Below are 14,683 nucleotides of genomic sequence, written 5' to 3'. Positions count from 1 at the left end.
GGGGCATATCTGGCACTGTTGGGCATATCTGGTACATCTGGCACTGTGGGGCATATCTGGCACTGTGGTGCATATCTGGCACATCTGGCACTGTGGGGCACATCTGGCACTGTGGGGAATATCTGGCACATCTGGCACTGTGGGGCATATCTGGCAATGTGGTGCATATCTGGCAGCATGAGGGTATATCTGGCACTGTGGGGCACATCTGGCACTGTGGGGCACATCTGGCACTGTGGGGCACATCTGGCACTGGGGTATATCTGTCAGCATGAGGGCATTTCTGGCACTGTTGGGCATATCTGGCACTGTGGGGAATATCTGGCACATCTGGCACTGTGGGGCATATCTGGCACTGTTGGGCATATCTGGCACATCTGGCACTGTGGGGCACATCTGGCACTGTGGGGAATATCTGGCACATCTGGCACTGTGGGGCATATCTGGCACTGTGGTGCATATCTGGCAGCATGAGGGCATATCTGGCACTGTGGGGCATATCTGGCACTGTGGGGCATATCTGGCAGCATGAGGGTATATCTGGCAGTATGAGGGCATATCTGGCAGCATGAGGGTATATCTGGCACTGTGGGGCATATCTGGCAGTATGAGGGCATATCTGGCACTGTGGGGGTATATCTGGCAGTATGAGGGCATATCTGGCACTATGAGGGCTGTGTACGGCTAGAGCTGCATTTCCCACCCTAGGCTTATACTCGAGTCAATAAGTTTTCCCAGGTTTTTGTGGTAAAATTAGGTGCCTCGGCTTATATTCGGGTCGACTTATACTCGAGTATATACGGTAAGTGTTTTTCCCTTATATAGCTGCTGTATTGATTAATCTGCCAAATTAGTGCCCCCCCTCTCTTGTTTTACCCTGTTTCTGTAGTGCAGGACTGCAGGGGAGAGTCAGGGAGACGTCCTTCCAGCGGAGCTGTGAGGGAAAATGGCGCTTGTGTGCTGAGGAGATAGGCTCTGCCCCCTTCTCGGCGGCCTTTCTCCCGCTTTTTTAAGGAAAACTGGCAGGGGTTAAATGCATCCATATAGCCCAGGAGCTATATGTGATGTATTTTTCGCCATCTAAGGTGTTTTTATTGCGTCTCAGGGCGCCCCCCCAGCGCCCTGCACCCTCAGTGACCGGAGTGTGAAGTGTGCTGAGAGCAATGGCGCACAGCTGTGGTGCTGTGCGCTACCTTATTGAAGACAGGACGTCTTCTGCCGCCGATTTCCCGGACCTCTTCTGTCTTCTGGCTCTGTAAGGGGGCCGGCGGCGCGGCTCTGGGACCCATCCATGGCTGGGCCTGTGATCGTCCCTCTGGAGCTAATGTCCAGTAGCCTAAGAAGCCCAATCCACTCTGCACGCAGGTGAGTTCGCTTCTTCTCCCCTTAGTCCCTCGGTGCAGTGAACCTGTTGCCAGCAGGACTCACTGAAAATAAAAAACCTATACTTAAACTTTTTCACTAAGCAGCTCAGGAGAGCCACCTAGTGTGCACCCTTCTCGTTCGGGCACAAAAATCTAACTGAGGCTTGGAGGAGGGTCATAGGGGGAGGAGCCAGTGCACACCAGGTAGTCCTAAAGCTTTTACTTTTGTGCCCAGTCTCCTGCGGAGCCGCTATTCCCCATGGTCCTTACGGAGTTCCCAGCATCCACTAGGACGTCAGAGAAAACATTATTATCTGTGATACATGAAGAAAAGAAATGATCCAGTTAGTATAGAGCCTTGGAACAAACGAGTTTATATTCTTTAGTACAAAATAAAATGGACACAATATTAGAAAAGGAAATAAAAATGTGCAGAAGAAAGCTGACAAGATATTAGAAAGTATAATTCCAAGTAATCTGCAGCTGTTTTATATATATATATATATATATATATATATATATATATATATATATATACACACACATACAGGTGTGTATATATATATATATATATATATATATATATATATATATATATAAAAGAAAAGGGATAGGGGTATTAGCGACCAACTGTGTCTAATAGATTTGAATAAATATGAAGAATTTAGCAGGATACATTTTTATAAAAAAGTAACAGTAAATTTATTTATACAAAAAAAGTTTTAAAAAGTGGAGGGCTAAAAGATCATAGGCATAAGATGTTACTAGAACTACATAAAAGTAAGGCTAGAATAATGCACAATAAAACACTAAAAGCATGCAGATTTCATGGATACGATAATATTGCTTATCTTAAAAATGGAGGGTCAATCGAGGTATACCCAACGCGTTCAGTCCATCTGACTTCATCAAGGGGCAGGGGGCTACTGAGCAGAGTCTCTATTTATAGCTGATATAATTAAGGATAAGTGATTGTGACATCACTTCCTGTTGGGGCCACAGATTACTAGTATTACAGTAAACTTCAGTGCAAGCATATGTCAGGAGTAGAGAATAAGGTGACAGTTCCAAACAGCTTAGTGTAATGCAAAAACGACATTCTGTCTTGCCCACATAGTATAAACCACATGGGCAAGACAGAACATAAATCACAAATCTTGAAGTACAAGTGAGGGGAAAGTTGATGGTGAATTTCTTGCCTAATCTAGGGTGAGAAATAAAGTCTACTACCAACATGGAGCGACAGGTGACACATCCAATGCACCAAAAGGACCCAGGCTTCCTTGATAAAAAAATGTTGTTTGGGTTTAGCCTTTGCTAGTTCCATTACATCTATTTTTACCAGCCTATCCCTCGGGTTTTTAGTACCCCTGGAATATGCTGGCATTACACGAGTGTTGAGCAAACCAGGAAGGTCTTTATCCATATTAATAATGGGCCAGTTCTTTTTAATTTCCCTATTAGTATGGTTACTCACTTAAGTAAATCTGTTAACCCAGGGGATTTTCTGTATCCCACTAGATACCGTACTCTTACCCTTTAAAGATGTCTCCCTAGGGATCTGTAGAACTCTTTGCTTAGTGGCTAACAATGTTTTATAGTCATAGCCCCTTTGTTCAAACTTTAATACCATTTCATCCAGAGCTCCTTCACCTTTTACCTTTGGTAAAAATAGATGTAATGGAACTAGCAAAGGCTAAACCCAAACAACATTTTTTATCAAGGAAGCCTGGGTGCTTTAGGTGCATTGGATGTGTCACCTGTCGCTCCATGTTGGTAGGAGACTTTATTTCTCTGACGTCCTAGTGGATGCTGGGAACTCCGTAAGGACCATGGGGGATAGCGGCTCCGCAGGAGACTGGGCACAAAAGTAAAGCTTTAGGACTACCTGGTGTGCACTGGCTCCTCCCCCTATGACCCTCCTCCAAGCCTCAGTTAGATTTTTGTGCCCGAACGAGAAGGGTGCACACTAGGTGGCTCTCCTGAGCTGCTTAGTGAAAAGTTTAGTTTTAGGTTTTTTATTTTCAGTGAGACCTGCTGGCAACAGGCTCACTGCATCGAGGGACTAAGGGGAGAAGAAGCGAACCTGCCTGCGTGCAGAGTGGATTGGGCTTCTTTGGCTACTGGACACCATTAGCTCCAGAGGGATCGAACACAGGCCCAGCCTCGGAGTCCGGTCCCAGAGCCGCGCCGCCGGCCCCCTTACAGAGCCAGAAGCAAGAAGAGGTCCGGAAAATCGGTGGCAGAAGACATCCTGTCTTCACCATGGTAGCGCACAGCACTGCAGCTGTGCGCCATTGCTCCTCAGGCACACTTCACACTCCGGTCACTGAGGGTGCAGGGCGCTAGGGGGGGGCGCCCTGAGCAGCAATAAAAACACCTTGGCTGGCGAAAATACATCACATATAGCCCCCAGGGCTAAATGGATGAATTTTAACCCCTGCCAGATTACACTGAAAAGCGGGAGAAAAGGCCGCAGAGAAGGGGGCGGAGCCTATCTCCTCAGCACACTGGCGCCATTTTCCCTCACAGCTCCGTTGGAGGGAAGCTCCCTGGCTCTCCCCTGCAGTCACTACACTACAGAAAGGGTTAAAAAAAGAGAGGGGGGCACTAATTAGGCGCAGTATTAACAATACAGCAGCTATAAGGGGAAAAACACTTATATAAGGTTATCCCTGTATATATATATAGCGCTCTGGTGTGTCCTGGCAAACTCTCCCTCTGTCTCCCCAAAGGGCTAGTGGGGTCCTGTCCTCTATCAGAGCATTCCCTGTGTGTGTGCTGTGTGTCGGTACGTTTGTGTCGACATGTATGAGGAGGAAAATGATGTGGAGGCGGAGCAAATTGCCTGTAATAGTGATGTCACCCCCTAGGGGGTCGACACCTGAGTGGATGAACTGTTGGAAGGAATTACGTGACAGTGTCAGCTCTTTACAAAAGACAGTGGTTGACATGAGACAGCCGGCTACTCAGCTTGTGCCTGTCCAGACGTCTCATAGGCCGTCAGGGGCTCTAAAGCGCCCGTTACCTCAGATGGCAGATACAGATGCCGACACGGATACTGACTCCAGTGTCGACAGTGAAGAGACAAATGTGACTTCCAGTAGGGCCACACGTTACATGATTGAGGCAATGAAAAATGTTTTACACATTTCTGATAATATGACTACCACCAAAAGGGGTATTATGTTCGGTGAGGAAAAACTACCTGTAGTTTTCCTGAATCTGAGAAATTAAATGAGGTGTGTGATGAAGCGTGGGTTTCCCCCGATAAAAACTGATAATTTCTAAAAAGTTATTGGCATTATATCCTTTCCCGCCAGAGGTTAGGGTGCGTTGGGAAACACCCCCTAGGGTGGATAAAGCGCTCACACGCTTGTCAAAACAAGGGCTCTACCCTCTCCTGAGATGGCTGCCCTTAAGGATCCTGCTGATAGAAAGCAGGAGGGTATCCTAAAATGTATTTACACACATACTGGTGTTATACTGCGACCAGCAATCGCCTCAGCCTGGATGTGCAGTGCTGGGTTGGCGTGGTCGGATTCCCTGACTGAAAATATTGATACCCTAGATAGGGACAGTATATTATTGCCTATAGAGCATTTAAAAGATGCATTTCTATATATGCGTGATGCACAGCGGGATATTTGCCGACTGGCATCAAGAGTAAGTGCGCTGTCCATTTCTGCCAGAAGAGGGTTATGGACACGACAGTGGTCAGGTGATGCGGATTCCAAACGGCATATGGAAGTATTGCCTTATAAAGGGGAGGAGTTATGTGGGGTCGGTCTTTCAGACCTGGTGGCCACGGCAACAGCTGGGAAATCCACGTTTTTACCCCAGGTCGCCTCTCAACATAAGAAGACGCCGTATTATCAGGCGCAGTCCTTTCGTTCCCATAAGGGCAAGCTGGCAAAAGGTTCCTCATTTCTGCCCCGTGACAGAGGGAGAGGAAAAAGGCTGCAGAAATCAGCCAGTTCCCAGGAACAGAATCCCTCTGCCAAGCCCTCAGCATGACGCTGGAGCTTTACAAGCGGACTCAGGCACGGTGGGGGCCCGTCTCAAGAATTTCAGCGCGCAGTGGGCTCACTCGCAAGTAGACCCCTGGATCCTTCAGGTGGTATCTCAGGGGTACAAATTGGAATTCGAAACGTCTCCCCATCGCCGTTTCCTAAAGTCGGCTTTACCGACGTCTCCCTCCGACAGGGAGGCAGTTTTGGAAGCCATTCACAAGCTGTATTCCCAGCAGGTGATAATCAAGGTACCCCTCCTGCAACAGGGAAAGGGGTATTATTCCACACTGTTGTGCTACCGAAGCCGGACGGCTCGGTGAGACCGATTTTAAATCTAAAATCTTTGAACACTTACATACAGAGGTTCAAATTCAAGATGGAGTCACTCAGAGCAGTGATTGCGAACCTGGAAGAAGGGGACTACATGGTGTCTCTGGACATCAAGGATGCTTACCTTCATGTCCAAATTTACCCTTCTCACCAAGGGTACCTCAGGTTTGTGGTACAGAACTGTCACTATCAGTTTCAGACGCTGCCGTTTGGATGGTCCACGGCACCCCGGGTCTTTACCAAGGTAATGGCCGAAATGATGATATTCCTTCGAAGGAAGGGAGTTTTAGTTATCCCTTACTTGGACGATCTCCTGATAAGGGTAAGATCCAGGGAACAGTTGGAGGTCGGTGTAGCACTATCTCAGGTAGTGTTGCGGCAGCACGGTTGGATTCTCAATATTCCAAAATCGCAGCTGGTTCCGACGACTCGTCTTCTGTTCCTAGGGATGATCCTGGACACAGTCCAGAAAAAGGTGTTTCTCCCGAAGGAGAAAGCCAGGAAGTTATCCGAGCTAGTCAGGAACCTCCTAAAACCGAGCCAAGTCTCAGTGCATCAATGCACAAGGGTTCTGGGAAAAATGGTGGCTTCCTACGAAGCAATCCCATTCGGCAGATTCCACGCTTTCCAGTGGGACCTGCTGGACAAATGGTCCGGGTCGCATCTTCAGATGCATCAGCGGATAACCCTGTCACCAAGGACAAGGGTGTTCCTCCTGTGGTGGTTGCAGAGTGCTCATCTTCTAGAGGGCCGCAGATTCGGCATTCAGGACTGGGTCCTGGTGACCACGGATGCCAGCCTGCGATGCTGGGGAGCAGTCACACAAGGAAGGAATTTCCAGGGCTTATGGTCAAGCCTGGAGACATCACTTCACATAAATATCCTGGAGCTAAGTGCCATTTACAATGCTCTAAGCTTAGCAAGACCTCTGCTTCAAGGTCAGCCGGTGTTGATCCAGTTGGACAACATCACGGCAGTCACCCACGTAAACAGACAGGGTGGCACAAGAAGCAGGAGGGCAATGGCAGAAGCTGTAAGGATTCTTCGCTGGGCGGAAAATCATGGGATAGCACTGTCAGCAGTATTCAAGACACGACCTCCACCCGGGAGAGTGGGGACTTCACCCAGAAGTCTTCCACATGATTATAAACCGTTGGGAAAAACCAAAGGTGGACATGATGGCGTCCCGCCTCAACAAAAAACTAGACAGGTATTGCGCCAGGTCAAGGGACCCTCATGCAATAGCTGTAGACGCTCTGGTAACACCGTGGGTGTACCAGTCAGTGTATGTGTTCCCTCCTCTGCCTCTCATACCCAAGGTACTGAGAATTATAAGATGGAGAGGAGTAAGCACTATATTCGTGGCTCCGGATTGGCCAAGAAGGACTTGGTACCCGGAACGTCAAGAGATGCTCACAGAGGATCCGTGGCCTCTACTTCTAAGAAGGGACCTGCTCCAGCAAGGACCCTGTCTGTTCCAAAACTTACCGCAGCTGCGTTTGACGGCATGGTGGTTGAACGCCGGATCCTGAAGGAAAAAGGCATTCCGGATGAAGTCATCCCTATCCTGATCAAAGCCAGGAAGGATGTAACCGCAAAACATTATCACCGCATTTGGCGAAAATATGTTGCGTGATGCGAGGCCAGTAAGGCCCGACGGAGGAATTTCAACTGGGTCGATTCCTACATTTCCTGCAAACAGGAGTGTCTATGGGCCTGAAATTGGGGTCCATTAAGGTTCAAATTTCGGCCCTGTCAATTTTCTTCCAGAAAGAACTAGCTTCAGTCCCTGAAGTTCAGACGTTTGTAAAAGGGGTACTGCATATACAGCCTCCTTTTGTGCCTCCAGTGGCACCTTGGGATCTCAATGTAGTTTTTGGGTTCCAAAAGTTACATTGGTTTGAACCACTTAAATCTGTGGAGTTAAAATATCTCACATGGAAAGTGGTCATGCTGTTGGCCCTGGCCTGGGCCAGGCGCGTGTCAGAATTGGCGGCTTTATCCTGTAAAAGCCCTTATCTGATTTTCCATTCTGACAGGGCGGAATTGAGGACTCGTCCTCAGTTTCTCCCTAAGGTGGTTTCAGCGTTTCACCTGAACCAACCTATTGTGGTGCCTGCGGCTACTAGGGACTTGGAGGACTCCAAGTTGCTAGACGTTGTCAGGGCCCTGAAAATATATGTTTCCAGGACGGCTGGAGTCAGAAAATCTGACTCGCTGTTTATCCTGTATGCACCCAACAAGCTTGGTGCTCCTGCTTCTAAGCAGACTATTGCTCGTTGGATTTGTAGTACAATTCAGCTTGCACATTCTGTGGCAGGCCTGCCACAGCCAAAAATCTGTAAATGCCCACTCCACAAGGAAGGTGGGCTCATCTTGGGCGGGTGCCCGAGGGGTCTCGGCTTTACAACTTTGCAGAGCAGCTACTTGGTCAGGAGCAAATACGTTTGCAAAATTCTACAAATTTGATACCCTGGCTGAGGAGGACCTGGAGTTCTCTCATTCGGTGCTGCATAGTCATCCGCACTCTCCCGCCCGTTTGGGAGCTTTGGTATAATCCCCATGGTCCTTACGGAGTTCCCAGCATCCACTAGGACGTCAGAGAAAATAAGATTTTACTCACCGGTAAATCTATTTCTCGTAGTCCGTAGTGGATGCTGGGAACTCCGTAAGGACCATGGGGGATAGCGGCTCCGCAGGAGACTGGGCACAAAAGTAAAGCTTTAGGACTACCTGGTGTGCACTGGCTCCTCCCCCTATGACCCTCCTCCAAGCCTCAGTTAGGATACTGTGCCCGGACGAGCGTACACAATAAGGAAGGATTTTTGAATCTCGGGTAAGACTCATACCAGCCACACCAATCACACCGTACAACGTACAACAATGATAATGTATACGATAAATGGTGTCGTGCAGGTGACCACATGTCTGATTTTAAATTGCTTGCCTGTGTGTGGATTGTTAAAGGTGTGACCTGTTTCCAAATATTTACAAGTGGTGCAAGCTGCGCACCGGTAGCAACCTGGTCTCTTAACTAGCGTCAAGGCCTTAGGGGTTGGAGTGATGTTCGTTTTCACTAGTAGGTCCCTAAGATTAGGGCCCCTCTTGTAGCTAGGCATCAGGGAAGTATTTTTGAAACAGGGTAAGTCCTTATCTCCAGACACTATGGGCCATAAGCCTTTGGTGGCACGTGGAAGGACTTTACTAGCTGTGGAAAACTGGGTGACAAATGGAATCCGGGATTGCAATGGCTTTTGAGGAACTTTGTATAGCAATTGTTCTCTAGGGATTTGGAGAACTTCATTCTTGACCTGTTGGAGCTCCCTTAGTTTATATCCTCTATGGGCAAATTTTAGGATCATCTGTTCCAAGGTCGTAACTAAAGTGGTACGGTCACTAGAAATTCTTGCTGCACGAAGCATTTGTGATCTGGGTAGTCCACATTTGAGTGCTGGGGGATGGCAGCTACTGTGGTGTAGAAGCGTGTTGCGGTCCGTAGGTTTAGAAAATAATTTAGTATGAATGGAATTATTCTTGATTTCAATGGTGACGTCCAGATAGTTGATGCTTGTGAAACTGATCTGATGCGTGAATTTGATAGGTGAATTGCATGAGTTGATGTGCTCGATGAGGGTGGTAAATTCAAGTTCAGTTCCAGTCCAAAAGATCAGCAAATCATCAATGTACCATGTGTAGAGTGCTATTTTGTTAGCTATCTCTCTCGATGAAAAAAAGAAATCCTCCTCTTGTAGGAACATATATACATTAGCGAACGATGGGGCCACAGAGGACCCCATCGCGCACCCAGTTGTTTGAATGAAGTACTGTCCATTGTGTAAGAAATCATTTTGTTTTAGAGTTTTTGACAGCAGTGTCAAGAACAGAGGGATGGGGATGGCGTCAAAATGGTGTCGGAACAGAAATAGTTCCATGGCGGCTAAGCCACTGTCATGAGGAATTACAGTATATAGATTCTTGACATCTAAAGTACATAGTAGCATATTGGTTGGTATTGTTTTGAAATGATTAAGTTTATTGAGGAGTTGTGTAGTGTCCTTGAGGAACGTGGGCTGATCCATGATGTATGGTTGAATAAGTTGGTCTAGGAACTGAGAAATGGGCTGGAGCAGTGACCCCCGTGCTGAGATAATTGGTCTGGGGGGTGGATCCACCGGGTTTTTGTGAAGTTTAGGGATTGTGTATAACACTGGGGTGATAGGAAAAGGAGTGAGTAATGAATTGTACATTTTCTTATCAAGGTGTCCAGCTTGGTGAGCTTCCAACAGGACAGAATCCAGATCCCGTTTGAACCCTTCCGTGGGATTCTGGGGGAGGCATGCTACCTGAATTAATCTAAGGAAGGCACCCAGGCATATGCATTTCTCATACAGAGTGCCGGATGTATACATTGATTATATATATATATATATATATATATATATATATATATATATATATATATAAAATTGGGGGGATAGGGGTACCGGCGACGAGTGTGGCTAAAAACTATGTTTTTAAAGCTTAAAGTTAGGAGCCAAAAAAAATATTTCTTTTAAAATTTAAATTTTTTTTAATATATAAGAGAGCAAAAACAGTTTCCAAGAATGGTTAAAAAACAAGCATAAAAAACATTTTTGTCCATAAATAAGCATTAAAAATACACTTAAAAGGATAGGAATTCAAAAAACTTAGCTTGTAAAATGTGGGTGGTCAGTATAGGCCCAACGCGTTTCGTCTCAACAGACTTCTTCAAGGGGTAGGGACAGAATGAAGCTGTATGTCTATTTATACCCATAACACTGAGTCAGGGGGTTGTGACATCATAATTGATCATGTGATAGGGATATACATTTATACATTAAAAAAGGTTAACAGAGCTAATTTTTAAAAACACAGCTGGATTAGTTCATGTCAGACAGACTCCTTAGTTCAAAAAACGAGTGGTTACAGATAATAATGTGGGTGAAAACGTTTAAAAACGTTCATAATGTAATTATGAGTCACTTCCGCCACACTTCCGGTGACGGAGGACTGGACGGGTCACTTCCGCCCCACTTCCGGTGTCAACTGCGCATGCGCCCGCGGCGGTTCCCGGCTTCATTGCGCCTGCGTCTGTGGGTGTTCAGGGCTGCTCTTCAGTGGATGGTGCACATCTGACTTCTTAAACGTATGCCAAATGGAATCCATTTTTCCTGGGATGTTTAAGATGCTTTTCATGTTATTGCGGCGGCCATCTTTGTGTGGATACGCAGACACCTCTAGATACCAGGCACCTCAGTTTCCATGGTAACGGGTCCGATGCATGGAATAAATAGAAAAACAATGGTAATATCAAAAGTAGTGGATCATATGTATTTCAAAGACACTTGTTACCTGACAAATTAGTGTGTTATTATTTAAGGTGAGGTAAAAATAGGGTGACTCACTGCCCATATGATAATAGGTGCTGGTGCAGCATAGGTGATTCCATAAGGTGACTGTAGTTATTTAATGGTGCTAATGGTGCAGGCTAGATTATATTAAGCCTTATGATTATATAGGTATAGATATAAAAATCCGGTGACACATGTTTTGGCTTAAATATAAGTCCATCCGAAGGATCATATTAAATAAATAAATATATAAATTAATAAATAAATAAATAATTGGTGATACATAAAAGTGATTCTAATTAGGTGCTAATTTTTGGTGAGTATCCATTGGAAATCGTTTGTTATCATTACAGTACCTGATCTTCCCAGGTAGTCTCCTCCCTGGTACTGGTCAGGCCCGGACACTGCTTAGCTTCCAAGATCAGACGGGGTTGGGCGTGCCAGTGTGGTTTGACTGTACGCGAATCTGTAAAAGATACCATGGCACCATTGCACCCGGAGCCCGGTTGTCACTATATACGTGTGATTCTAAAATAGTGATAATAATATTAAATACTTAGTGTGCAACAGTTAACATCCTTTACAGTACCCGATCTCCCCAGGTGGTCTCCCTCCCTGGTACTGGTCGGGCCCAGACACTGCTTAGCTTCCAAGATCGGACGAGTTTGGGCGTGCCAGTGCGGTTTGACTGTACGCGGATTCAATAAACGTATTAAAGACATACACACTAGTAGTACGATGTTTATTTTATTTGTGAGTGTGCTCTAGTCAAGTGTAATATAGGAAAACAAGAGGGAGAGGGGGGTAGAGGATACTGCACCTCATAGAAAAGGCGCTATCTCGTATCCTTCATTCAGACCAACTGGATGTAGAGTCTGCAACTGGAATATCCAGTACATCTCCCGTCTGGAAAGTTTATTGGCAAGGTCCCCTCCTCTCTCACCCAAAGCCACATGTTCAATAGCCTTGAATGTAATTTCCTCTGGGTTGGAGTTATGTTGCAGCATAAAGTGTCTGGAAACTGCGTGACTTTCCACTTTGTTTTTAATGTTCCTTATGTGCTCTTGGATCCGTAGTTTCAACGGTCTTTTTGTCTTTCCTACGTACTTCATACTACAGGTGCACTCCAAGAGGTAAATAACGGATGTAGTGTTGCAGTTCATAAAGTCTTTTATGGTATATTCCTTGTCACCTTCTGTACCACTGAAAGTTTTTCTGTTCCGGTGTAGGTATCTGCAGATATTACATTTTCCACACTTGTATGAACCTGTGCACTTCAGGCTCGACGTCTTGTGGGTAGATTCTCCTCTTAACATACTTGGTGCAATAATGTCCTTTAGATTTCTAGATTTTTTGAAGATAAGTTCTGGTTGTGGCGGTAAGATCTCTTTAAGCACTGGGTCCATTAGGAGGATGTTCCAATGGGTTTTTAAGGATTTTCTTACCACTCTTTCGTGTTGGCTAAAGGTTGTAATGAAGGCCACTGAGTCTTTCTTCACCTCCCTGGTTTTGTATTTGAGTAGGTCTTCTCTGTTGAGATTTTTAGTCTTTGTTAGAGCTGTATCAAGGATAGGCCCAGGGTATCTTTTGTCCTCGAACCTTTTCTTGTAAACCTCGAGTTGGTCGTTGCAGTCCTCGGAGCTAGTGCAATTCCTCTTAATTCTTGAGAATTGGGATGCCGGAATATTGTTCTTCCACTTTTCCAAGTGGTTACTCTGATAATGTAGGTAACTATTCATATCGACCTTCTTAATGAAATTTTTCGTTGTGACCTCTCCATTATCTCCAGTTAAAACCAGATCCAGATACTCAACCGATCTACTGTCTGCCGTGGAGGTGAAGGCGAGATTCATGTCATTGATTCCCAGGGTAATGAGGAATTCATTAAAAGTCTCTATTGTGCCGTCCCAGATGATTAAAATGTCATCGATATAGCGTTTATATAATATTACTTTTTCCTTGAAGACTCTGGAGTTGGGAAGGGTCCCTAACATGTACCCATAGGGATTTTATATGTGATCTTATGCATTTTATCCTGAGCCACAATTATTTTAAGTTTTTAAACCAGTTTTATTTACAACGCTGCGGCACAGCGATGGGAACAACTTTTGCCCCAAGCTTCGCTAACCTTTTTATGGGAAGTTGGGAGAGAGTCTATGTTTACAACTCCAGAGTCTTCAAGGAAAAAGTAATATTATATAAACGCTATATCGATGACATTTTAATCATCTGGGACGGCACAATAGAGACTTTTAATGAATTCCTCATTACCCTGGGAATCAATGACATGAATCTCGCCTTCACCTCCACGGCAGACAGTAGATCGGTTGAGTATCTGGATCTGGTTTTAACTGGAGATAATGGAGAGGTCACTACGAAAAATTTCATTAAGAAGGTCGATATGAATAGTTACCTACATTATCAGAGTAACCACTTGGAAAAGTGGAAGAACAATATTCCGGCATCCCAATTCTCAAGAATTAAGAGGAATTGCACTAGCTCCGAGGACTGCAACGACCAACTCGAGGTTTACAAGAAAAGGTTCGAGGACAAAAGATACCCTGGGCCTATCCTTGATACAGCTCTAACAAAGACTAAAAATCTCAACAGAGAAGACCTACTCAAATACAAAACCAGGGAGGTGAAGAAAGACTCAGTGGCCTTCATTACAACCTTTAGCCAACACGAAAGAGTGGTAAGAAAATCCTTAAAAACCCATTGGAACATCCTCCTAATGGACCCAGTGCTTAAAGAGATCTTACCGCCACAACCAGAACTTATCTTCAAAAAATCTAGAAATCTAAAGGACATTATTGCACCAAGTATGTTAAGAGGAGAATCTACCCACAAGACGTCGAGCCTGAAGTGCACAGGTTCATACAAGTGTGGAAAATGTAATATCTGCAGATACCTACACCGGAACAGAAAAACTTTCAGTGGTACAGAAGGTGACAAGGAATATACCATAAAAGACTTTATGAACTGCAACACTACATCCGTTATTTACCTCTTGGAGTGCACCTGTAGTATGAAGTACGTAGGAAAGACAAAAAGACCGTTGAAACTACGGATCCAAGAGCACATAAGGAACATTAAAAACAAAGTGGAAAGTCACGCAGTTTCCAGACACTTTATGCTGCAACATAACTCCAACCCAGAGGAAATTACATTCAAGGCTATTGAACATGTGGCTTTGGGTGAGAGAGGAGGGGACCTTGCCAATAAACTTTCCAGACGGGAGATGTACTGGATATTCCAGTTGCAGACTCTACATCCAGTTGGTCTGAATGAAGGATACGAGATAGCGCCTTTTCTATGAGGTGCAGTATCCTCTACCCCCCTCTCCCTCTTGTTTTCCTATATTACACTTGACTAGAGCACACTCACAAATAAAATAAACATCGTACTACTAGTGTGTATGTCTTTAATACGTTTATTGAATCCGCGTACAGTCAAACCGCACTGGCACGCCCAAACTCGTCCGATCTTGGAAGCTAAGCAGTGTCTGGGCCCGACCAGTACCAGGGAGGGAGACCACCTGGGGAGATCGGGTACTGTAAAGGATGTTAACCGTTGCACACTAAGTATTTAATATTATTATCAC

The 14,683-nt window shown here is 45.4% G+C and overlaps 1 protein-coding gene and 1 pseudogene across 2 annotated transcripts in view; both read right to left on the bottom strand.

Moving 5' to 3' along the window:
- The window catches only part of LOC134936125 (complement C3-like), a 674,806-nt gene that overhangs the window by 290,993 nt on the left and 369,130 nt on the right, over positions 1-14,683 (bottom strand). The gene's annotated exons all lie outside the window — the stretch shown is intronic.
- LOC134937742 (5S ribosomal RNA) lies at positions 11,424-11,541 on the bottom strand (annotated as a pseudogene).

The sequence above is a fragment of the Pseudophryne corroboree genome, chromosome 6 (assembly GCF_028390025.1).
Source record: "Pseudophryne corroboree isolate aPseCor3 chromosome 6, aPseCor3.hap2, whole genome shotgun sequence".
NCBI classification, from domain to species: Eukaryota; Metazoa; Chordata; class Amphibia; order Anura; family Myobatrachidae; genus Pseudophryne; species Pseudophryne corroboree.
This window is presented reverse-complemented; position numbering and strand designations above follow the sequence as displayed.